This window comes from Dermacentor silvarum, chromosome 11 (assembly GCF_013339745.2).
Source record: "Dermacentor silvarum isolate Dsil-2018 chromosome 11, BIME_Dsil_1.4, whole genome shotgun sequence".
Classification (NCBI taxonomy): domain Eukaryota; kingdom Metazoa; phylum Arthropoda; class Arachnida; order Ixodida; family Ixodidae; genus Dermacentor; species Dermacentor silvarum.
The window spans coordinates 10,608,771-10,632,858 of record NC_051164.1 but is presented as its reverse complement, the minus strand read 5'-3'; the positions used below and the strand labels follow the sequence as shown (position 1 = coordinate 10,632,858).

General features: G+C 48.7%; 1 protein-coding gene and 1 long non-coding RNA gene across 3 annotated transcripts in view; one reads left to right on the top strand and one right to left on the bottom strand.

Moving 5' to 3' along the window:
- LOC125941248 (uncharacterized) overlaps positions 1–24,088 on the bottom strand; it is a 410,784-nt gene that overhangs the window by 353,512 nt on the left and 33,184 nt on the right. The window contains exon 1 of one of the 2 annotated variants that reach the window (XM_049658204.1): positions 14,269–14,355. The exons of the other annotated variant lie outside the window; for it this stretch is intronic. The gene's annotated coding sequence lies outside the window, so the exon portion shown is untranslated. Of the gene's footprint in view, positions 1–14,268; positions 14,356–24,088 lie in introns of those variants that run through there. 2 annotated transcript variants of the gene reach the window in all.
- Positions 22,656–23,971, top strand: LOC125941250 (uncharacterized). Its single transcript, XR_007464180.1, has 2 exons — positions 22,656–22,820; positions 23,838–23,971. It is a non-coding gene; the product is annotated as an uncharacterized LOC125941250 (long non-coding RNA).

The window sequence follows — 24,088 nt, the reverse complement described above, 5'->3', positions numbered from 1 at the left end:
CAAGGACTGTCTCGTCGTCATCAAAAATTCGACAAACCCTGTCGCCAAGCACCGCATCATAACCGACGAATATGCTCGCTTACTCCGTCAGAGCCCGTACCGAGCTCGGCGCGTGAACGCGAGGCCATAAGGCAACAGTCGACGAAATGCTACGCGACGACATCATCCAGCCGTCCAAGTGTCCGTGGTCGTCCCCGTGGTGTTAGTGAAGAAGAAGAATGGTACCCTACTTTCTGCGTTGATTACGGTCGCCTCAACAAAATCACGAAAGAAGGGACGTATTACGTCTCCCGCGGATTCGATGCCTTGGATCGCCTCTACAACGCAAAGTATTTTCGTCGGTGGACCTCAAAACCGGCTACTGGCCAATCGAAGTCGACAAGAGGGACCGTAGAAGACTGCCTTATAACACCAGACGGACTGTTCGAGTCAAGGTCATGCCGTTTGGTCTTTGCTCGGCACCTGCCACTTCCAACGCGTCATGGACACCGTACATGCAGGCTGAAGTGGCAGATTGGCCTCGTCTATTTGGGCGAAATCGTTATGTTTGCCTCAAGCGTCGAGGAACACCTCCGGCCTTGAAACAGTTCTTCGAGCAATCAAGACCTACGGACTCACGTTGAAGCCAGAACATGCCGCTTCGCATACGAGGTGCTCTTGTTCTTGGGAACGTCATAAACAAGTCTGGAGTGTGCCTGACCCACAGAAAACGGCGGCCATCATGACTTTCCTCCGCCCGCCGCAAGAAGGCAGTGCGTAGATTTCGGGACTGTGCGCCTACTACAGGCGCTTCGTCGAGACTTTTTCACGGATTACCGAGCCGCTGACGTACCTCATGAAGGCCGACGTCGAGTTAAGTGGGAGGCGCCGCAATTCGAAGCACTTGAAGAACTGAAGGACGCCTGCAATCACCGCCAATACTTGCGCATTTGACGAAAACACCGATACCGAAGTCAACACGACGCAAGCAGCGTAGGACTCGGCGCCGTGCTTGTGCAGAGGACTACTGACGGGTTAGAAAGGGTTGTAAGTTACGCTAGCGGGTCGCTATCGAAGGCGAAAGCAAAATTATTCAACAACAGAAAGGCGTTCCTAGCCATCATCTGGCTGCATCAAAGTTTCGCCCCTACATCTATGCAGGCCCTTCAAGTTGTGAGCGACCACCTCGCCTTCAGTTGGTAGCTAACTGAAGATCCCTCAGGTCGTCTCGCACGATGGAGTCTGAGACTTCAAGCATTCGACATCACCGTCATTTACAAGTCCGGGCAAAAGCATCAGACGCCGACTGCTTGTCTCGCGCCCCCGTCGAACCGGCGCCACAGGACGACCAGGATGACGATACTTTCTTGGGACCCATCAGTGCCGACGAATTCGCCAAAAACAACGAGCCGACCCGGAACTAAGAAGCCTTGTAGACTACCTGGAAGGCAAGGACCGTCATTGTGCCCAAGGTGTTCCGGCGATGATTGGCGTCGTTTTCTTGCACAACGACATATTTTAAAGACGAACTTCTCGCCTCTTCGAGCCAACTACCTCCTCGTGGTACCCTCAGCATTGCGTCCAGAGGTTTTGCAAGCTCTCCACGACGACCCCAACGCCTGGACACCTCGGTTTTTCCCGCACGCTCGCGAGGATACAAGAAAAATACTACTGGCCTCGCCTCTCTGCCGACGTCGCCCATTACGTAAGGACATGCCGAGACTCGTCAGCGACGGAAACACCGCCGACAAGGCCAACCGGACTCACAGCCGATCGAACCACTCGCCGACCGTTCAGCATATCGGGTGACTTATTGGGCCTTTTCCGACGTCGACGTCCTAGAACAAATGGATCGTCGTAGCTACGGACTACCTCACCCGCTACGCCGAAACAAGTTTTGCCAAAGGCAGTGCCGCCGAGGTAGCCCAATCTTCGTTGGTACATCCTCCTGCGTCACGGTGCTCCAGAAGTCCTCATCACGACAGAGGCACAGCCTTTACGGTAGAACTAACTCAAGCCATCCTACTATACAGCCAGACAAGCCATCGCCGGACCACCACCTACCACCCGCATACGAATGGCCTCACCCAGCGCCTAAATAAGACCATCGCTGACATGCTGGCAATGTACGTCGACGTCGAACACAAGACGTGGGATGCCATCCTTCCATACGTGACCTTCGCATACAACACGGCCGCGCACGAAACGACGCACATGGCGCCGTTCCACCTGGTCTACGGTAGGAACCCGGAAACGACGCTTGACGCCATGCTACCGGACGTCACTGACGAAGAAAATCTCGATGTTGCTACCTATTTGCAGCGTGCCGAAGAAGGTCGACAGCTCGCCTGCCTGTGCATCAAGAACCAGCAGGGGACCGACAGCCGACACTACAATCTTCGACGCCGCTGCGTCGAGTACCAGCCCGGCGACCGTGTTTGGGTCTCGACTCCGATACGCCGACGAGGACTTAGCGAGAAACTGTTACGTTGCTATTTCGGATCATATAAGATCATCCGACGTATCGGCGCACTGGACTATGAGGTCGTGCCAGACGGCATTTCGCAATCAGAGCGGCGCCGCGCACGACCTGAAGTCATCCACGTGGTGCGTCTTAAGCCTTTCTACGCCCGCTGACGAACTTATAGTCGGGTACAACTTAAGAAGACAGGAAAGGCCCCCGCCCAGATGACCGAAGCGCAGCAGCCGATTTCCTCCGCGACTAAAGAAATAGTCCCGCTGACGCGACTCGCCCCGGCTTGAAGCGCGGGCTGCCATGTTCTCCGTCGGCGGGGACACCGACCGTCCGGCTCATGACGCAAGTCTTTAGTGCGCGCCTATTGGTGGAGGCTCGTATGCATCCGCCTTTGAGGGGGCAAATGCCGCTGCCTTCTAAAGTTGTACCGACTATAGGTACTTTGTTACTTTGTAATCTTTTTTTTTTCTTTATTACGCGTGGTTTTGTTTTCGCTTTCACATTTGCTTGCAGCCTCGGGACGATTCTTTTTAAGGGGAGGGTATTGACACGTATACATGTTATATTTAACCGGTGGCCGCTTTCCATCGGCTAACAAATGTTAAACGTTATCGCTCGGCGTAGGACGCGCCTGTATCGGAAGTTTCTAGAACGTTATCGATGCTTCTTTCCGTTGCCTGTTTTCACCGACGCTTATGTTATCTGATTGTATGAGCGACGCGAATTGTCAAGAACTTTCTGGAAGACACGCGGGCACGAGGGTATAATCTAGAAGTTTCGATGACTCACGTATAAAAGCCGACGCATTTCGCTGCTGATCAGATTTTCGACGATCGCCGACTGTGTTCGCAGCTGTCGTTGTGCTTTGAGTGTAGCTTGCTTTTGTGGGCACAAGTTCGCCCAATAAAGAATCAGTTTCGTCATACACAGTTTTACGACTGTTTTCTTCAGCGTCACTACTACGTGACAATACGATAAATGATCACGAGAACAACATCTTTGTATTAGCACCCTGCATAGAAATTTCGTACATGGAGCAATAGATGACGATTTCGAGGAGCTGCTGAAGGAGATATATAAAAACAACCGAGTAGAAAATGTATGCCGATGCCGGATATGCAATCAAGTGGTGTAAATGCACCAAGGATTGATGCAAGGATGTTCTCTGTCCACTTTGTTGTCCCTGCTTTATTTCAGGGCATAAAGCATGAACAGTGAATTAGGGTTTGATATATCTTACATTGGTAATGGGCAAAGGGTGCAACAGAAGGGCCCTGAACTGAAGTATGCGGGTGACATAGTGCGACCAGCAGACAATGCAAGAGATTTACAAAGACTGGATACGATGTGTAGCTACACAGCGACAAATTTCAGCGTTACGTTTAGCACAGGAAAATCAGAAAACATTATATTTAATGAATAGAGGAGCAATTACATGGTATCAATTAATGAGCAAGTCCTACCGATAGTCAAGCAATTTAAATACCTCGGTGTATACATAAACAAAGGCAACACGTATTCAAGCACCACCCATAAAATCTGAAAATAAAGTGTCAGCAGATGTAGCAACAATGAATTATGGATCACTTTTAGATTACTATAGATATGAAGTTGTGCGTTGCAATCTGGAAGGAGTTAGGGTTGCCAGCGCTAACGTTCGAAAACGCCGATGCGCAGGAATCGCTCTTCAATTGCATTGCCGAAAAGGACGTGTCATTCCTCTCACGGCTTCTCAAAGGCCGGCTGCCAGCTGATATCAACACATATAACCAGGCTCTCCTGGAGTGACACACAGCCACGCAGCGACGCTCCAGCACGGCCTACTGCTTATGTACCGATCCGCGGATCAGCAGGGCTTCACTTGGGAGCAGCAGCAGGAATGCGACGCAACCGTGCAAATGTGCAAATGTAAATGTATATCGCCTTTGTGCAGGAATCCCTCTTACACTGTCTAAGTTATCACAGACTCCCAAGGGACGCCTGCCAGCTCTAATCAACATAACGGCCACGCCCCGGGATTGATACGCAGCCACGCAGCGACTTTCGACAAAGCAGTACTGTTTAAATACTGGTCGGCCGATCAGTGGGATCACTTGGCAGCAGCAGCAGCAAAGCGATGCAACCATCTAAATGTTGTTCTCGTCGTTGTGCGGGAATCCCTCTTACATTGCCGGAAGGAACGTGTCTTAGCTATCACGACTTCCCAAAGACCGGCTACCAGCTGAAATCAACATAACGGCAGCACCACCCGGAGTGATATGCAGCGACGCAGCGACTTCCCGCATGGGAGTACTGCTTACATATTAGACTGCCAATCATCGAGATTTCACTTAGCACCCGCATAAGCCAAGCGACGCAACTATCTAAAATACTTCTCGCCGTTGTGTAGGAACCCCTGTTGACTTACATTGCCGGAAACAACGTGTCATCCCTCTCACGGATTACTAAAGCTCGGCTGCCACCTGAAATCAACATAATGGCCATGCCTACCTAGAGTGATACGCAGCAATCCAGCGACGCTTCCACAGGGCCTGCTGCTTAAGTACTGGGGTGCTATGCAGCAGGCGCCGAGTTTCTCGTTCGCACGAGTTTTACCCGAGTTTGCTCGATGGCAGTCAGTGAAGGTAGATAGCAAGGAACGTGCAATAACATCAGGCACAAAGAAATGTCGAGATAAACCGCGTGTGACAACATGAGCGCACCCTGTGCGGCACAGTGATTCCGCGCTTCAAGCAGAGAGGACTGCGCAACAAAACGCGCCTGCCCCGCGTATTGTTATCAACGTATTATCGTCATTTAGCAATACCGTCACTGTCCCGCTGTCTATCTGCACGCTTGCCGTGAGTCGCTTGCCACGCCTTTCTCGCGCGCGTCAAGGGCGTGTCTCCTCTTTCGGGCATTATCTTTCTATCCTCCGTCGAATGCGAACAGGGCACATGCGGTGCATTCTTCCACCTACACTTTCCCTCAATCGAATACTTTGAAATACAAAAAATAAAATAAAAAAAACATTTTATTTCTTAAAGTATCCGTTTTTCGTTTTGATCGCTATAAATTTGTGATGACAAAAGGACACCGAGTGAATTATAAAATTTTGCACTTTTTTGCCGCGAATGGCGACAGTGAGGCGAAAGTTTACAAGCGGATACATTCTAGAGGGTCGCACGCACTAGGGAGTTCATACGGTGAGCAGTCACCAGGGGCGCTGCTTATGATATTCTTGATCACCAAGGATTGAAGCAAGGATGCCCTCTGTCACCATTGTTGTTCACGCTTTACGTCAAGGGCATAGAAAGACGACTGGAAAACAGCGAATTAGGTTTTGATTTATCCTACATGCGTAATGGACAAATGGTGCAACAGAAGGTCCCTGGATTGATGTACGCAGACGACATTGTGCTACTAGCGGACAATAAAAAAGATTTACAGATACTTGCGAATATCTGTGGGAACGCAGCGACAAATCTAGGCCTTAAGTTTAGCACAGAGAAATCAGGGATTATGATCTTTAATGAACACACGAGTAACTTCGTGGTGTCAATTCAACAGCAAGTAATACCCATAGTGAAGCAATATAAGTACCTCGGCGTACACAAACGAAGGAAAGAATTACTCAAGCAACCACCAAGATAATCTGAAAATAAAGGGGAAGCGGAATGCAGCATTAATGAAACACAGAGCACTGTGGGGCCACAATAAGCATGATGTGGTGCGTGGAATCTGGAAAGGAGTAATGGTGCCAGCGCTAACATTCGCAAATGCCATTATATGCTTAAAATCGGATATATTGGCGGGTTTAGAAGCTAACCAAAGATCAGTAGGCCGGTTGGCTTTGGGAGCACACGGTAATACGACAAATGAGGCAGTGCATGGAGACATGGGTTGGGCCTCTTTTGAAGTCAGAGAAGCACAAAGCAAAATTACTTTTGAAGAAAGGCTCAGGAACATGGATGAAAATAAATGGGCGGCTAAAGTGCACAAGTATCTCTACATGAAAAGCGTGGACACAGAATGGAGGAAGAGGTCAAGGAAGTTGGCAACCAAGTACAGGATAATCGAAACTGTAAATAGACAACCAGGGGTCATCAGAAAGAAAGTGAGAGAAATAGAGACCTTGAATTGGATGCAAAGAATGGAAACGAAAAGGACAATGGAGATTTACAAGAATGAGAAGAAAGAAATTAGAAGGGAAAACCTGTACGATAACACAAAGGGCAGTGCCTTGCTATTTGAGGCTCGAGCCGGTTGCCTAAGGACGAAAACATATCGGAACAAATATTCGGAACTAGATGAGACATGTGTATGCTGCAGTAAAGATCCAGAGACCACTCAGCAGATCCTAATGGAATGCGACGGGATCAACCCAGCGAGAACCGTAGGTAACGTGCAACTCCCAGAAGCGCTTGGGTTTAAAGTGGAAGGAAACATAAACAGATCAGCTGTAGAGATCAGCAAGAGACGATTAGAGTACTGGTGGAAAAAAAGCAGGGAAAAGATGGATACGACCTGATCTCTTAAAATCATAGGCAGCGGTACAAGCTAAATTTTTGAAAAAGGTATACAAAAATGCGAGATAAAGAACATGTGTAGTATACCTGATTAAATCAAGCAGGCTAGGTGACTATTTGTCGCCACCCCGTTTCAAAGGGGATGCCAATAAATCATCATCATCATCATCGATAACTTCGATGCGATAATGACGCATAAAGGCAGTCATGACAATGATCTGCTCATTCCCTCTCTATTAGGGGAATGGCAACGCAGTGCTGCGGCATGGCTGTTCACCGCAGGTGTTTTCACCTGGGCGGCTATTAAGGCTGCCGCTTACCAACTGAAACGACACTCTAGCCATAGAGACGAGAGCAACGGCTGTCGCTGCAAAATTGCTGTGCGGTTTTCTAGGGTCCGTAGTGACGCAGCACAGTGAAAATGCACCAGTTTATCTGCGTGCGCGAAGTCTCCGCGATGCATTTCGAAGAAGAGCGTGCTACCCAGCGACACAATTCATCGCTTGTCACCGCTTGCCCATTGAAGGTGCCTCCGTGTGCATGTATGCAGAATTTGAGTGTGTTGTTCACTCTAATGTGCTTGCCGATTGCCTCTGCTGCTGAGCTAACAGCGATCGCAGATGGATATCGTAACGACAGCGCAGCAATCGCGCATTTTGGCGGGGGAGGGCTCTTGTGTGCAGTTCGGAAATTAGAGTTCGAACGCAGGAAGGTGCTGCAGTTGTTTAGTGTGCCGTGCTTGTGATGAAGAAATGCCATCACACTGGCTGTGTTTGCGCTGACCGCTGACATCATTGACAGAGCTGCCATCTCAAATGACAGCTGCGATACGTTGTCGTTGGAAAACACTACGCACTGCTCAGTATCGTCGTCCACCACGGCACATCGACGCCTTGCAAGCAGCTGCAGTGACGTGCAGATGTGCTTACGTCGCCACAATGCAGGCAATGAGCCTTGTTCTGGGGCCATCACAGCCGAAGCAGACATATGCATAAGCCAGCGAAAGTCGACGCTTTTTTTTTTTTATTGTGGTGCTGAGTACATCACCGATGACAGTGCGTTGTGTGTGTTTCATTTCGCTGGTCAAGATTGTTAATGCCTCTCAGTTCCGCACCACGTCGCTGTTGCCGAAAAATAAGTTGGGCATGTCCCAACCGTGGCGGGCGCGCACAAGAGTTACATGCCTCGCGCGGTGCGTGATCTATGGTTTTGATTGACAGGCGAACTCGTGCCAAACTCGTACATTGCGAAACCCCCCTCGAGTTGAACTCGTGAACGTGGCGGCGGCATTAGCAGCCTGTGTCATCGCATCCAGCGGCAGTAAGCGTCAATATGACCATCTGGACTCGTTCACCTACATGACCGACGTAGAGTTTCAACGTCATTTTTGCCTTTCCGAAACGTCAGTGCGCTGGCTCTGTGACGAGTTAGGCGAATACCCTCATGTGCGGAGACATCGTGGCGGGCAAATTATGCTTTCCGAGCACAGAGTGGTGTGACTAGGCTGCGGAGGAAAATTTCGTGCGATCCCTTCGGCTATCTCCTGTTTCAAGCGCTGCTCGTTCACCGCGCCCCAGCCCCAGGCCAGGTCCGGCGGTGTGATCGGAGTACTGGGGCACCTGCGAGCACCTGGGGTTAAACCAGGACAAACCAACCTGCGCAGGCGAAGTGGTCACATCATATTGGAAGACTCAGAATGAACACGGGGCTGGCTTCTGGTGCAACAGGTGCCGAAATCAGTTTTCGCAGTTACACGGTACCGCTGCAGTGCACGGGCAGAGAGGCGAACGAAGTTACTTCGCCAACACGGACCGCCTCGGCCGTCCGAATGACCACCTCTCCAAGCGGCAAATGATTTGGCTCACGTACTGCTTTGAGCAAAATCGTAGACATATGACTATTGAAGGAGATTACCGGCCACTTGTTTCCTCTATCGGAGCACGCCATCGCCGACTGGAGGAACTACCCCCGTAAGGTCGCGAGGGACGAGCTGCTGGCGCGACCTCCACTCGGTGCCCCTTGTAGATAGCGCAAATTGACGAGTGCCTTTTTCGTGGCGAGCAAAAGTACAATCGAGGCCGCCTAATGACGGGCGACAACTTTTCGCCGAGCCACCGAAATTACGGCGGTGTTAAAGATGGTGGCCCATGGGTCTTCGGCATGTTCGGCGCGACCAGAGGGGTGCTGCGACTTTCAAGGTAGGCCGATGAAAGGCGGTGACACTAGGCGCCATTATTGCAGCCAATGTTCAACCGGGGACCATTATTCATATTGACGAATTGGCCGCATACAAATGTATCCCAAATTTAGTGGATGGTAACGGGGCTATGCCTCAATCCGCAATGGTAGACAGTCAACCACAGCGTGAACTTTGTGGACCACATCACGGGCGTTCACACGCAAAAAATCGAAAGTTATTGTCAAAAGTGAAGCGCTACCTCATCAGCGATGGGTACAGGGTAACTGCAACGATGCTGGAGTCCCACCTGGGATGGATGTGGTGACACTCAACGGCCACGTGCGCTGCAAAGACCCTTTCTTGCGTTTGTTAGAAGCCATAGATCGCTCGGGCTACCCAGTATAAAGACTCCTTCGTGTGGTTGTTAGAAGCCATCGCTCGACGCTTGCCAGTATGAAGGTGCATCGCAAAGTAAAAGAAAAAGCGTAGTTTTCTGACCCTTGTATGAATGCTTTCCGGCATTCCTGAGTGCTTACACGGTAAGCGCGCGGCAAACCACTTATGCGCTAGCCGACGCTCACTTCGTCTGGCAGCTGGGGCAGCTGGGGTGCCTCGATGCGCGCGCGGCACCCTACTGGCAGCCTTTCTTTAGCGCGAGCAGCGAGCGATCTGTTAAAAGCCCAGTGTGCAAACCAGGCGCACACCAATCTGTGCTCGGAAATGGGAGCGTAAGCACGTAGCGAGCCGCACCAATCCAATCCAGAGCAAAGATAAGGATACAGTGCCTAGAATATATTAATGTATATTCTAGGCACTATAATAAGGAGCAACGAGCGATCTGTTGGAAGCCCAGTGAGAAACCCAAGCGCACATAAATCGGTGCTCGGAAATGTTAGCGCAAGCACGTAGCGAGCCGCGCCAATCAAATACAGAGAAAAAAAGAGGAAGGCGAGCGTCCCCTCGTGGTATAACGCGAAACGTATTAAACTACAAATTAGTCTAATGCACCTTCAGTGTACATCTTGTAAACTTTAAAATGCTTACAACCCACGTTATTGTGACTAATATTCTTGTACTAAGTGTATTTATTTTATACCTTTCTTGTGCCTGTAATGCACTCGGTGGAACGACAAACAAGTGAAAGAAGGCACAACCATGCACTGACCGTATGATCACGTCAGCCCGCAGTTTGTCGACCACCCATATGGCAACGCCCAACGGATGATAGCCATCCAGAGTGAATCTAGATAAACCAATGAAACTGGAGGCGTGCCGACGGACAAACTTTGTCTTGTTACCATTAGTTTTTTTCATCTTCGGGCGTCGCCAGAGCCCGTGAAGATCCCGAGTTTCGCCGAACTCGGTGCACCCTGCATAGCATCCCCTGGTCAACCGATCAGCCGGGTTTAACTTGGCTACAGTGTACTAGAAGGGGGCAGTGGGCTTACTCTCCGGCGGAGGCTATGCGATGCGGTGGCTCCACGAATGGCGCAAATATGAGCTTCTTCGATAGCCCGAGCGGCGGCGCTGGCGTCGGTTTCAATGGAACGTGGGTGCGACGGCGCAGCCACAGCGCAGCTGCCCAGTGCCCGCCCAGTGCCCGATCATATTAGGTGGAGTTGCTGAGCTGCGTTGTTTTTTCTGTGGACGTCGTCGCCTGGGGTTTTTTTTTTTCCTTCAGTGTTTTTTTCGCATATAGCCTGCAAGAGATTAGTATCTGCAGTAACTGAGCCATGCCGCAGCATCGACAAAACCACTGTTACGTGCCTGGGTGCCAAACAGGCTATGTTTATGTGAAGGATGGGCCGAAGTTGTCCTTGTTGGCGTCCCGGAGGATAAAAATAGGCGGAAAGAGTGGGGAAAAGAACCTCCATAGAACCTCCCCTGGACGACACGAGCGCAGTATGCGAGCTCCATTTCGATCCACGTTTTGTGCTCAACTCGAACGCAGTTCCTGATCACCGTAAATTGTTTTTCTTTTTATGGTCTAGTTAGGTCAGTTAGCGAAGGAAACTGCGAGGAAGGTACACTGGCCTACTTACTGGAAGTTGACTCTCTCGAAGCATCAGGTGACAGAAATGAGTGCAGTCAAACTGCTGCTAGCGCTACTGCCACAGAAGCCACACAAACGTGGTACCCCAGCATTGCACGGGCCTGCGGGTTTCAAACGACCATAACAAGCACGTGGCCAGAAGCGACTCGAGGCTCACTTACCACATTGCGGACTATGTTGCGCGGAAGTGTATCGTCAATTCCAGCACAAAATGATAAGAATGCATAAAGCTGCTCACCATGACGCAACCAGGCGAACGTTTTCAACTTGCCCTGCTAACAAACTTCTGTGACCGCGAGGAGGCCTCCTTTATCCCTCCAGTCAGCTGTATGGCTTTGTGAAAATTCTACAGGATCTTTTCATAGAATGCTTCTATCAGAGTGAGCTACACTCTGGCAGCGTTATGGATATGCTGGAAGTTGTTAAGAGTAAGCTTTAATTCCCTCGAAGTTGGCTGCCATGTGCAAGCTCTTAGCCTCACAGCTAAAATATTAGCTTTTACATTGTCACACGTCTGCATTTTTATGTGAAAGGAATTAACTGTGACAAGGCAGGAAAGTGGCAGAGGGCCAAGCAGCTGAAATTGAGCCGTTGTACTTGTACAATGGCTCGCTGTACTTCTTGCAAATAAAAGCTTTGTGTCAGCAACAGGCCTGTTAACTTCATTTTGCTTACCCTTATATAACTGTACATCAGCATAGGCCGGAGCCTTTCTCAAGTGAACTAGTTTTCACTTTTTTTTTCAGGCCTCCCTCCATTTCTTTATGAAAAAAACAAACCTGATTTGATTTAAGAAATGTGTGCCGGCGTAATAATGGTTAATAATAAACGCAGAAGGCTACTGTGAAGCATGGAACAACTAAAGTGGAACAATGAAATATTTAAGTCATATATACATATTCATTTTGGCTAAACAAGGACACAAACCTGGTCAGCATGCCTGATTTTTTTTCTTTTTCTTGAGCCCAGCTGGGAAGCTTGCACGCGCTGTTTTCTGTCTGACAAAATTTTACATTAGGTCGACACGGCATGAAACCGTTTTCAAATTTTTTTTTACGATTGCCCGATAATTCGGAAAATTCGAAGGCCCCTTCCGCATAAGCAACATCCGTCAGCGACGACCTCTTTGCACAAAAGGTCTAGAGTTAGGCTGTATTTCAGCGCTTAGTAAGGACGAGGACAAAGAAGGAGACGAACGGACACACTCCAACTCCAACTAGAGTTAGGATAGGCAGCAAATTGACCAAGAGTTGCCGACTTGCTTTTCCTCAAGGTACTATTATGGCAAATATCATGTGGCCTAAACAAATATAGTGCTTGCTAAAGATATGTAAAGACTGTCAAGTATGCCAAAATTAAAAACAAATAAGAGTGTGAACTACGTCGAACTGAAACCGACAGAAACGCAAGGAAAATCAAAGCTTCCATTGAAGTTGCCAGTGGCGCCACCTCTTGAATGCGACGCTGACTGCGTCAGAGGAGCCGCTGAGTAAGCCCACTGCCCCCTTCTAGTACACTGTAACTTGGCACAGGAGCAAAGCGACGAAATCGTCTAAAGGTTTTTCTTACTTTTGTGCACGAATCTGTCTTATACCCCTGACACACGGGCAAAAGCAAAGTCCTTTGCAGGAAACCCTTGTTGTAATTCCCAAGGACCCTTTGCAGAAAGGTTTTGCGCCAATGACACACACACCACACAAACTTTTTTAGGTGGTTCCTCAGATATACGCCCCCCCCCCCCCCCCACCCTAAGAAAAAAAGGGTTCTTTGCTGAACCAGCCAGAGAGACAACATTTAGAAAAAGCTGCGCTTGTAGATTACATTTAGTGATTGTGGAACTTAAAAACCATTTTTTTTGCTCATTTTTGATGGCTTAACTGCGCATATTCGGAATTCAACATGGCGGCGCTAGCGTGGTGCAAGCGTTTGAGAGTATCGCATAGCATAAATCTTTACTGTTTGACAAATCACATTACAGCTAAAGATTAATACATTTTCCAACGTAAAAAAGTACTTGCGGTAGTTATGTGACACGTTTTCGTCTATTGATGAGTTGTGCATGCTGTATGAGAGAGTCCACCATTCCGCTCGAAGAGTAGATGCCCCATCTTCTTCCCGCAAAGGAACTTTGCCGGGAAGGGAGATACTCCTTTCCCGTGTGTCACTGCGCTTGAACGCCTTTCCGGTAGATGTGCCGTTACTTAAAGGACTTCAGAGTGCCCGTGTTTCAGGGGTATTACATTGCTGTAAGGAACATCTTAGCTATCACGGAAGGCCGGCTATATACCAGCTCAAATCAACAAAGGCAACAGCCCCAAAGTGATACGCAGCCATGCAGCGACTTTCCGCAAGGGAGTACTGCTTAAATACTGGACTACCGATCAGCAAGGCTTCAGTGCTGTTTTAGCGCGATAGAGTGAAGGGCCCCGTGTCGCAGAAAATCCGGTGTCGGTGTCGGCGGGGTGGTCCAGCCAAGAAAATCATCCCGAACCACACCACGCCCACCACACAGGCCCTCCGCGTGGCACAGAGGTGCTGGTGAAATATTCCAATTTCTCAAAGTAAAATGCGTCAGAAAAATCGTAAGGTACGACGTCACCACAACCTACAGACGTGATAGCGTCGGATTGTAGTTCCAATATTGGAGAAAACCTAATTCTCTTACGCGGAGACTCAAACACAAGCCCCTTTTCAGCATTTCTAGAGCTCGTATACAGTGGGAGGCCGCGGTTTCCTCCTTGCAAAAATACTATCCAAATGGCGGTCGCCTCCTCGGCAGCCTACAACAGCGTTGCATGTAGGCTCCCACGACAGTAGCATGCGGAGGCGAAGTTGGAGAAAAAGAAAGCTGCAGTTGCCGGGAAGACTATTAAGCAGCCAGGGATCTTTGAATGCTATAGCGTTCCACTCTTAAATTCGAAGCTTAAGCGTCCTCCAGTCTTTTTAAAGCCGTAGTCCTCGAACAATTCACACTAGAAATAATACACTTCCATCGGTACAATTTAACATCTTAAGCAATTCATGATTTAACATGCGCTGTAGTATCACTTTTAGAAGGGAAAAAAATGCTCACGCCAATTCAAGATGCTCCTGCTTCGACTCGTTAGGCCTATTTCGTGCTACGGTCGAAGTCGTGCGGTCCCCTTCCAGCGAGTGTTCGTGGTCTTCTGCGGCAGAGGATGTTCCGCGATTCGTCATTGTGATATTCGGGGAGAAATTTGATTGGCCCTGGCGTGTTGCTAAGGCCATTGTTTTTGGAGCATCAGTTAGGGCTGCGAAGCAATGGGCATGTGACATCACAATACCCACTATTTCTCGCTCTTGCAAATTTAGTGCTGCCTTATAGGTATAGTACCACAATGAGACGAAGCCATTGATCTATTATTGCACCTTCGAATAAATGACGGCATCGTTCACGCTTCCAGAACAATGACGCAACGTGGAATCTTCCAGAAAAAATGTACGCGGCTCCCTCTAAATTCAGTGGTTCTCATATCAAGGAAATCGTTCAGTTTTCTTCAGCGCCTAATTCTCCATAAATATTAAATTGTCAGTGTTATTGGTGCAATAAAGGCCGCCATTACTAAGTGGTAAACTACGTGGTACTACGTGGTAAACTACGTGGTAAACACATATTCAAGTTTCAAAGTACTGTATAATCATTAATTTCTATTTAGCGCATTTCACCACGTATAATTTAGCCTATATCCTAGTGCCAACAATAGTGTAGTGAGTTTAGATGCAGCAACAAAACGCGGAAAAATTTAAAACGATATCGATGGCGGTTGTAAAACTCAATAATAGCAAAGAGACACGTAGATACTGGCGATAAATAAAGCTCGTGAACTGTCGGAAGCACTATCGGTACTGACAAATATTGTTGTAATATTCCGGTGGAACCCGACGATTGCCGCCAATGCAAATATAAAGGAAAAATATAATCATAGCCTGGTGAGCGTTCTCACTGGGAAAACTACAACACGGGAGTTTTTTTTTTTTTTTAGTTGTCAGCTCTACTGCTCTATTAAATTGCGCGGAAACAGTTTTTAATGAGATTAGCATTCTTATCATACATAACGCACTTTCCGTGATATGCCTATGTTTTCGTGTTTTTTGTTAAGCGTTTTGCCGTCAATTTGGGTGAAAGGGTAGTCGATGATCTAATGTGTAGAGTCTTGAGCGCTGGGCTGCGGTATATCCCGGCCACGGCGACCGCATTTAGATGGAGTCGAAAGGTAAAAACGCCCGTGTGCTAGCGTTGTAGTGCACGTAAAGAACCCCAGGCGGTCAAAATTTTTCCGGAGCCCTCCAATACGGCGTGCCTCATAATCAGACCTTGTTTTGGCACCTAAAACTCCAGAAATAAGATAATAATGGCCGGCGGTAACTGTGTTGAAAACTGATACCGCGTATGTGCATATTTTCAGAGAACATCTTTGACACCACCTTCAATCCGTGGGTATGTGCCTCTGAGTTGTGCGCATTTCTTTGAACCTCCTAGACGCAACTTGGGTCTCCGAGTATGTGGCCAAAATTCAACAAGAAGAAAATTCTTAGAACACTTTGTGGTCCTGAATTTAATCAAGCCCGCGTCATACTATGGAGACACGCGTCACGTGTGGACGTCATGGTCCATGGTGTCTTTAGCTCGAGCGTGTGCTCGAGAGAAGAGACACATACGTCTCATTCATGGCGTCGATGGCAAAACGGTCTGTCACTAGACTGCTTCGGCACAAACTGGATCAAAGTCCACATTCATCGTGACACCAGTTCCATGGGAATTTGCTCTGAGGGCCCTTAATTCGCTCTAGATATGTGCTAACATTCCGAATGCGCAATACCAAGCACTTGCGTGAGGAAACATAGAGTCTCTTTAAAATTCACTGTTCCCGGCCCCCAGCGACGGTATTGCTTTGACAAAGATGATTATCGCTAAATTGTATGATTTAGAATGACTAAGTTTAAAATTACGAGAATAGCGCACAAGGGTCGCTGTTGTAATGCCGTATATCTCGAAATGTCTCCTCCAAACGAAAAGCACTCCGACTGGTATAATTTCACGTCTGAAACAACCGATGATGTACATTGCGTTGTAGATTCAGATTTACACAAATAAAAGAATGATCACGCAAATTGAAAATGATCCAGTTTCGACTTCTTAAAACTATATTGTGCTTTGCTTCGATTAAAGGCGTGCGGACCATTTCAAGTGTGTGTTCGAGGTCTCCAATGGCAGGCGATATGTTGCGATTCGGCACTGTGACATTCAGAAAAAGATTTTGATTGGGTCTAGGCGTGTTGCTAAGGCCATTGTTATTTGGCGCATCAGGATTGCCTAGCGATTGACCCATGACATCACAATACCATCAATTTTTTTTTCGGTCGAATATATGTCGGACTTATATGAATATAGTACCACAGTGAGGCGAAGCCGTTGATGCATTAGTGTGCCTTCCAATACGTGACGGCGTCGTTAACTCTTCGACAATAATGACGCAACGCAGAACCTTCGAGAATAAAACACATCAAAGCGGCTTTCTCGGAATTGTGTGGTTCTAATATCACGAAAAATGTTAACTTTTCTTCAGTGTGTATGTATGCATAAATTTCCGAAGTGCATGATGTTTCGTTCAAGAAAAATCGCGATTATTTTAACGATCTGGTAAACACATATTCATATTTGGAATTGTGATGAATAATTTCCCTTTACAGTATGTATATTACACAGCATCCAATTAGTGACGTTCGAATCAACAGCAAAGCGCAGTTATAGGCAAAACCAAATGAATGGTTGAAGCAATACGAAATAGTTTCAAAGTAGCACGCACATATTAGAAACGAAAGAAGCCGCTGACATCTCCGCCACATTGTCGGTACTGTCGGTAATTGTTACAACCTTCTGGTAGAACGCGACGAGTACAGCTAATTATAAAAAATACACTTGAAGCCTGACGGGCCTACTAAATGGGGAAAGTACAACCCGTGAACCTTATTTCTTAGTGGCCAGCAATCCTACGCTAGTAATTTGTGCAAAAATTGTTTTTAACGCGATTAGGATTCCTACGATACATAACGCACTTTCCGGGATGTCGGTATGTTTGCATGCTTTTTCCTTCAGTGCTTTGCCCTCAATTTGGGTCAATGGCTAGTCGATTGTCTAATGAGTAAAGTGTTGAGCTGCTTGCTACAGGCATCCGTGTTGAAAACACACACAGCGTATGTGCTCCTTTTCAGCTAATTTTTTCGATGCCAACTTCAGTCCGTGGGTATGTTCTTCGAGTTTGTGCTCATTTCACTGAACTCCTTGACGTAACTTGAGTCTCTCGGTATGCGGCACTCTTCAATGAACCTCTTTGGCGACACTCTATGTCACTTATTATATTTCATTCGGTATTTATCACACTTCAACAACAACAACCATCCTTAGAAGTATTGGCGGTTAAAGACTGAATCCAAACCGGTTATCTTTACTGAGACACGCCCATGCGCGTACATCCTGTTGGCGCCAATGGAAAGCACGCGTGTGCATAGGGATGATATTGACACGTATACATGTTTATCTTTCAGCGGTGGCCGCTTTCACCTGGCTAACGAATGTTAAACGTTATCGCTCGGCGCAGGACGCGCCTGTATTGGAAGTTTCTAGAACCTTATCGATGCTTCTTTCCGTTGCCTGTTTTCACCAACGCTTCTGTTATCTGATTGTATGAGCGACGCGAATTGTCTAGAACTTTCTGGAAGACACGCGGGCACCAGGGCCGCGATTTTGTAGCGAGGCATTATCTAGTCTTCTCATCCACCGCTCACGGCCGGCGGATCCCGTTGATAACGCGAGCGGACCGTCGCTCCGACCACTGACAAAGCGCGATAAGCGCGAAAAGGCATTATTACTTTAAAGGCATCGCTACAAAATACCGGCCCAGGGGTTAATCTAGAACCTTCGATGACTCACCTATAAAAGCCGACGCGTTTCGCCGCTGATCAGATTTTTGACGATCGCCGACTGTGTTCGCCGCTATCGTTGTGCTTTGAGTGTAGCTTGCTTTTGTGGGCACAGGTTCGCCCAATAAAGAATGAGTTTCTTCATACAGTTTTAGGACTGTTTTCTTCAGCGTCACTACTACGTAACATATGGTGGAGGTGCTTTTCTGTCCATGCAGCGGACGCCCCCGAAAAGCCGTGATCGAAGCCCGAACCCCGAAGAGAGTACCAACGTTGTCCCGGAGCATCGAGCTAGGCTCAGGCTACAAAACCAACCCACGGAGTACGGATTTCTTCCCGAGAAGACCAGAAGTGCACGGCCACGACGACCGCATCAACCATGACAGCACCAGTGCCGCCAACACCGATCGTGTTATGGCACGTACACACTAGCGGCGGGCAAAACGCGCGCGGCGCGCCGCCGGCGGCAAAACGCAGCAGCGACAGGGCGGCCACACTACAGTGTACTAGAAGGGGGCACTGGGCTTACTCAGCCGCTCCTCTGACGCAGTCAGCGTCGCATCCAAGAGGTGGCGCCACTGGCAACTTCAATGGAAGCTTTGCTTGCAGAAGCTTTGATTTTCCTTGCGTTTCTGTCAGTTCAGTTCGAAGCAATTCACACTCTTATTTGTTTTTAATTTTGGCATACTTGACAGTCTTTACATATCTTTAGCAAGCACTATAGCACTTTAGCACTTAGCAAGCCACATGATATTTGCCATAATAGTACGTTGTGGAAAAGGAAGACGGCTGCCTATCCTAACTCAGACCTTTTGTGCAAAGAGCTCGTCGCTGACGGATGTTGCTTATGCGGAAGGGGCCTTCGAATTTTCCGAATTATCGGGCAATCGTAAAAAAAATTTGAAAATGGTTTCATGCCGTCTCGACCTAATGTAAAATTTTGTCGGACAGAAAACTGCGTGCATACTTCCCAGCTGGGCTCAAAAAAAAGAAAAAAAAAATCAGGCATGCTAACAAGGTTTGTGCCTTTGCTTAGCCAAAATGAATATGTATATATGGCTTAAATATTTCATTGTTCCACTTTAGTTGTTCCATGCTTCACAGTAGCCTTCTGCGTTTATTATTAACCATCATTACACCGGCACACAATTGTTAAATCAAATCAGGTTTGTTTTTTCCATAAAGAAATGGAGGGAGACCTGAACAAAAAGTGAAAACTAGTTCACTTGAGAAAGGCTCCGGCCTATGCTTATGTACAGTTATATAAGGGTAAGCAAAATGAAGTTAACAGGGCTGTTGCTGACACAAAGCTTTTATTTGCAAGAAGTAGCTAGCCATTGTTTCATGCACTTCAACTCATGTGCAACGGCTCAACTTCAGCTGCTTGAGCCTCTGCCGCTTTCCTGCCTTGTCACAGTTAATTTCTTTCATATAAAAATGGAGACGTGTGACAATGTAAAAACTAATTATTTTAGCTCTGAGGCTAGGAGCGTGCGCATTGCAGCCAACTTCGAGGGAAAGCTTACTATTAACTGACAGCATATCCATAACGCTGTCAGAGTGTAGCTCACTCTGAGAGAAGCATTCTGTGAAAAGATCCTCTAGAATTTTCACAAAGCCGTACAGCTGACTGGAGGAATAAAGGAGGCCTCCTCGGTCACAGAAGTTTGTTAGCCGCGGGCAAGTTGAAACTTTCGCTTGGTGGCGCCATACTGAGCAGCTTTATGCATTCTTTGCATTTTGTGCTGGAATTGACAATACCCTTCCGTGCAACATAGCCCGCAATGTGGTAAGTGAGCCTCGAGTCGCTTCTGGCCACGTGCTGGTTATGGTCGTTTGAAACCCGCAGGCCTGTGCAATGCTGGGGTACCACGTTTGTGTGGCCTCTGTGGTAGTAGCGCTAGCTGCAGTTTGACTGCACTAATTTCTGTCACATGATGCTTCGAAGAGTCAACTTCCAGCAGGAACGCCACTGTACCTTCATCGCAGTTTCCTTCGCTAACTGACCTAACTAGACCATAAAAAGAAAAACAATTTACAGTGATCAGGAACTGCGTTGGAGTTGAGCACAAAACGTGGCTCGAAATGGAGCTCGCATACTGCGCTCGTGTCGTCCAGGGGATGTTCTATGGAGGTTCTTTTCTCACTCTTTCCGCATATTTTTATCCTTTGGGACGCCAAACAAGGACAACTTCGGCCCACCCTTCACTTAAACATAGCCTGTTTGGCACCCAGGCGCGTAACAGTGGTTTTGTCGATGCCGCGGCATGGCTCAGTTACTGCAAGGCATACTAATCTCTTGCAGGCTATGTGCGAAAAAAAACACTGAAGGAAAAAAAAAAACACGCGACGACGTCCACAGAAAAAACAACGCAGCTCAGCAACTCCAACTAATATGATCGGGCACTGGGCGGGCACTAGGCAGCTGCGCCGTCGCACCCACGTTCCATTGAAACCGACGGATAAGCTCATATTTGCGACATTCGTGGAGCCGCCGCATCGCATAGCCTCCACCAGAGAGTAAGCCCACTGCCCCCTTCTAGTACACTGTAGCCACACCAAGCGGCGGCGCGCCGCTGTGGCAATCTCGTGCCAGACTAGACTCCTCTCCCCTTCTCGAACTATCCGGGAGCTCACGCGTGCAGATGATTGTGCGAAACGAGAAACAAGCGGTCGGGCGGGTCCGCATGGCACCAGTTTCCCGCGCACACATCACGGAAGCGGGCCGCTCTCATTGGTCTCCTTCATCCGCGGCACGCGGCAAACCGCAAGAAATGGGTCCAGGAGCGATCCCTGCCGCGGCAACAAAAACCCGTTTCGCGGCTGCTTTCACGGCGCGCGTCTTGCCGCCGGCGGCGCGCCGCGCGCGTTTTTCCGCTAGTGTGTAGGTGGCATTACAGCACCCCCGCGAGCCACCGACGTTCCGCGGATCAACATTTGAGGATCCAGAAAGCTTGCTGGAGACGTATGAAAGGGTCGCTGTATTTAACAAGTGGAACAGCGACGACAAGCGGCGCCACGTCTTCTTCTCATTGGAAGATGCTGCCAGGACGTGGTTCGAGAATCGTAAATTGACCTTGACAACATGGGACCTGTTCCGCCACGGCTTCCTGCAGACCTTTACAAGCGTTGTGCGCAAGGAAAGGGCCGAAGTTCTCCTAGAAGCCCGGGTACAGCTGCCCAACGAGAAGATCACGATTTTCAGGGAGGAGATAACTCGCCTGTTCAAGCACGCTGACCCCAACATGCCAGAAGAGAAAAAAAGTTCGCTTCTTGATGAGGGGTGTCAAGCAAGAGCTCTTCGCGGGATTGATGCGCAACCCACCCAAGACTGTTGCTGAATTTATTTCCGAGGCCACAACCATTGAGAAGACGCTCGACATGCGGACAAGGCAATATAACCGCCGAACGCTGGCCGCCAACAACATCGACGTTCAAGCACTTGGCAGCAACGACCTGCGCGAGACTATCAGAGCGGTCCTTCGCGAGGAACTGCAGAAGTTCTTCCCCAAGTCGCAGCCTCAAGTGGCATCTATCGCCGACATCGTCAAAGAAGAAGTTCAGCGCTGATTTGGAGTTCCCGATGTGCAGCCGCAATCGCCGCAACCCCAGCCGGAAGCGCTGACCTACGCCGCCGTCGCCCGTCGTCAAGGCCCCCCTCCGCGCTCGCGCCAGGGCCCCGTAACGCCGCAGTTCCGACGTCCAGCACCGCCGCCGCCAGCACGCCCGTCCGTCATCCAGCGCAGCTACCCGAGAAAGACGGACATTTGGCGCGCCCCCGACCACCGCCCGCTCTGCTATCACTGCGGGGAAGCTGGTCTTGTCTACCACCGATGCCCATACCGCGAGATGGGCCTATGAGGGTTCGCCGTCAATGCGCCACGTCCACAGCTTGGCGAGAGGCCACGTGACATCGCCGACTACGTCGCCGGAGCCCAGTTCCAACCACAACGACCCTCACGCTCGCCGTCACCAGGACGCTACCTGTCACCGCAGCGCCAACCATACACTGGCCGTAGCCAGGGGCCGGTCCGTGAGCCCCTATCCGGGAAACTAAAAGCAGCAACCCATGGAGGTGCGGTTGCTGTACGACGCAATGCCGAAGATGTTCCTCCGCCATCGAAGAATATTCGCGAATCATCACGACGAGATATCAGCACGCCGCCTGGAAAGAGGCTTCATGACAACACTTCGCTGCCGAAAGAAGGCCTGCCCATATAGAAAGAAATTCAACAAGAGGGGACACTCGGCAAAAACTGGCCACAGGAAACACGTCACCATACGTCACGCTATACTTTTGACACCGAACGTTAGCTGCCGCGAGCATCGAAAAAAAAGAAAGTGAACTTAAGTTAACTGGCATTGATTTATTTTTTTTTTATTTCTTTGCCACGAAAACTAAAACGTTTTGCGAATAAATTAACTTAAGCTTTGCGACTTATTTTCCTTGCCTTACCTAGCCACAGGTCAATGACGCGCCAGATACATGCGTCATCCGCCAGACACTCCCACGAAGCCAGCGAGGATGGCTGCGCGCGCGTATGGGTGCTCGCGCGCGGCGACCCGTCTGTCTCCTTCTTTTTTTCTTTTTTAAATGTAACCTGGTTTATTGGGCTCTCGGCTTATTCTTGCGTTCCTTCTGCACTGGGACAAGACACCACTGCACTGTTGGACTACGGCATGGTGAGAAATCTTGTTTCACAGTCTACGACGCAATTAGGCTTACGGCACGGGACCGAGACTTAAGACGCAGTTAGCGAAAAACAGCTCAGCCATCCTGGCGCAGTTAATTTGAGTTAATGAATCGTGCTGAGACATGATTCCGACGCTTCCTATATGTGACTATTGTAACTTATTTCGGTTTTTGAACCACACTGGCCGAACAGGGCGCCGTGTCGCAGTTAGCGAGAACTATAACTCGGCCCTGGTGCATGGTCTTGTGCATCTTGCTATATAGGAGAAGTTTGTGCCGCTTTCTCTGACGCCAGACATTACTGAAAAGTAATTTCGTTACTTTCTGGGGTACTTTTGAGGCACGCTGGCCGCACAGCGCGCTGTGACGCAGTTAGCGATAAGCCGTGGTGATAAAGTTAGTTTGGCGTGTAATGAATCTTAGAGGGACAAGTCTGTGACGTTTCTTGTGGCTCCGCAAGAACATATACCTTCTTTCGGTACTCACGCCTGTTGAAAACGCGATGGGCGATTGCCAAGAGTGATAACATGGGGTGTGCTGCTGGCGCCGGCAGAACGCGCGAACGACGAACATATCAGAAACTTGTAATTCGAAAATTACGTCTTCTAAAGGACGGAAAAAAGGCATTGCACCCACGCATTTGTCTTGAGTGCCTGTTGCGTCCGTCTCTATGTATGTAGCGTACCGTCGCGTCGCCCGAGGCCAAGTTTTGGAAACGCGAAGTCGCTCGTGTATTTGTGCTGCCAAAGTGCAGGAAATAATGCCCGGAAATGGGGGAACGCTTGGAAATCAGATGTTTTCATATATGTTTGGGATGAGTCGGGTATTTTCTACGCCATGCATGTAAAAGCGAATTGCTTTTGTTTGTAATGCCGCCCATTCACTGCTTTCGCACGTTTCGCCTCTACACGCAGTATTCCTATGTCTAAATACCAAAATGACTCGTGCTTGTAACATGCTGTTACGTGCTTGCAAATGTAACATGCTTGTAATTTACTTTTTTTCAGCTGGTGCCGTCCGGTGGAGCTTCATACAGGAACTACTGCCTTACCTGCTGGTGTCACAACGTTGGATGAACGCACAAAAAGCGCGGAACGAGCTTTTATATAGAGCAAAATAAATATTTCCTCATTGCACAAAAGGTCTTGCGTCTACTTTGTGAAATTGCACGTGGCACAGATTCGATGGGACTTTACGAGATCGTTCGCAATCATTTTTACGAAATAATTTTTACGACCTGGGTGGAGCCACCTGATAG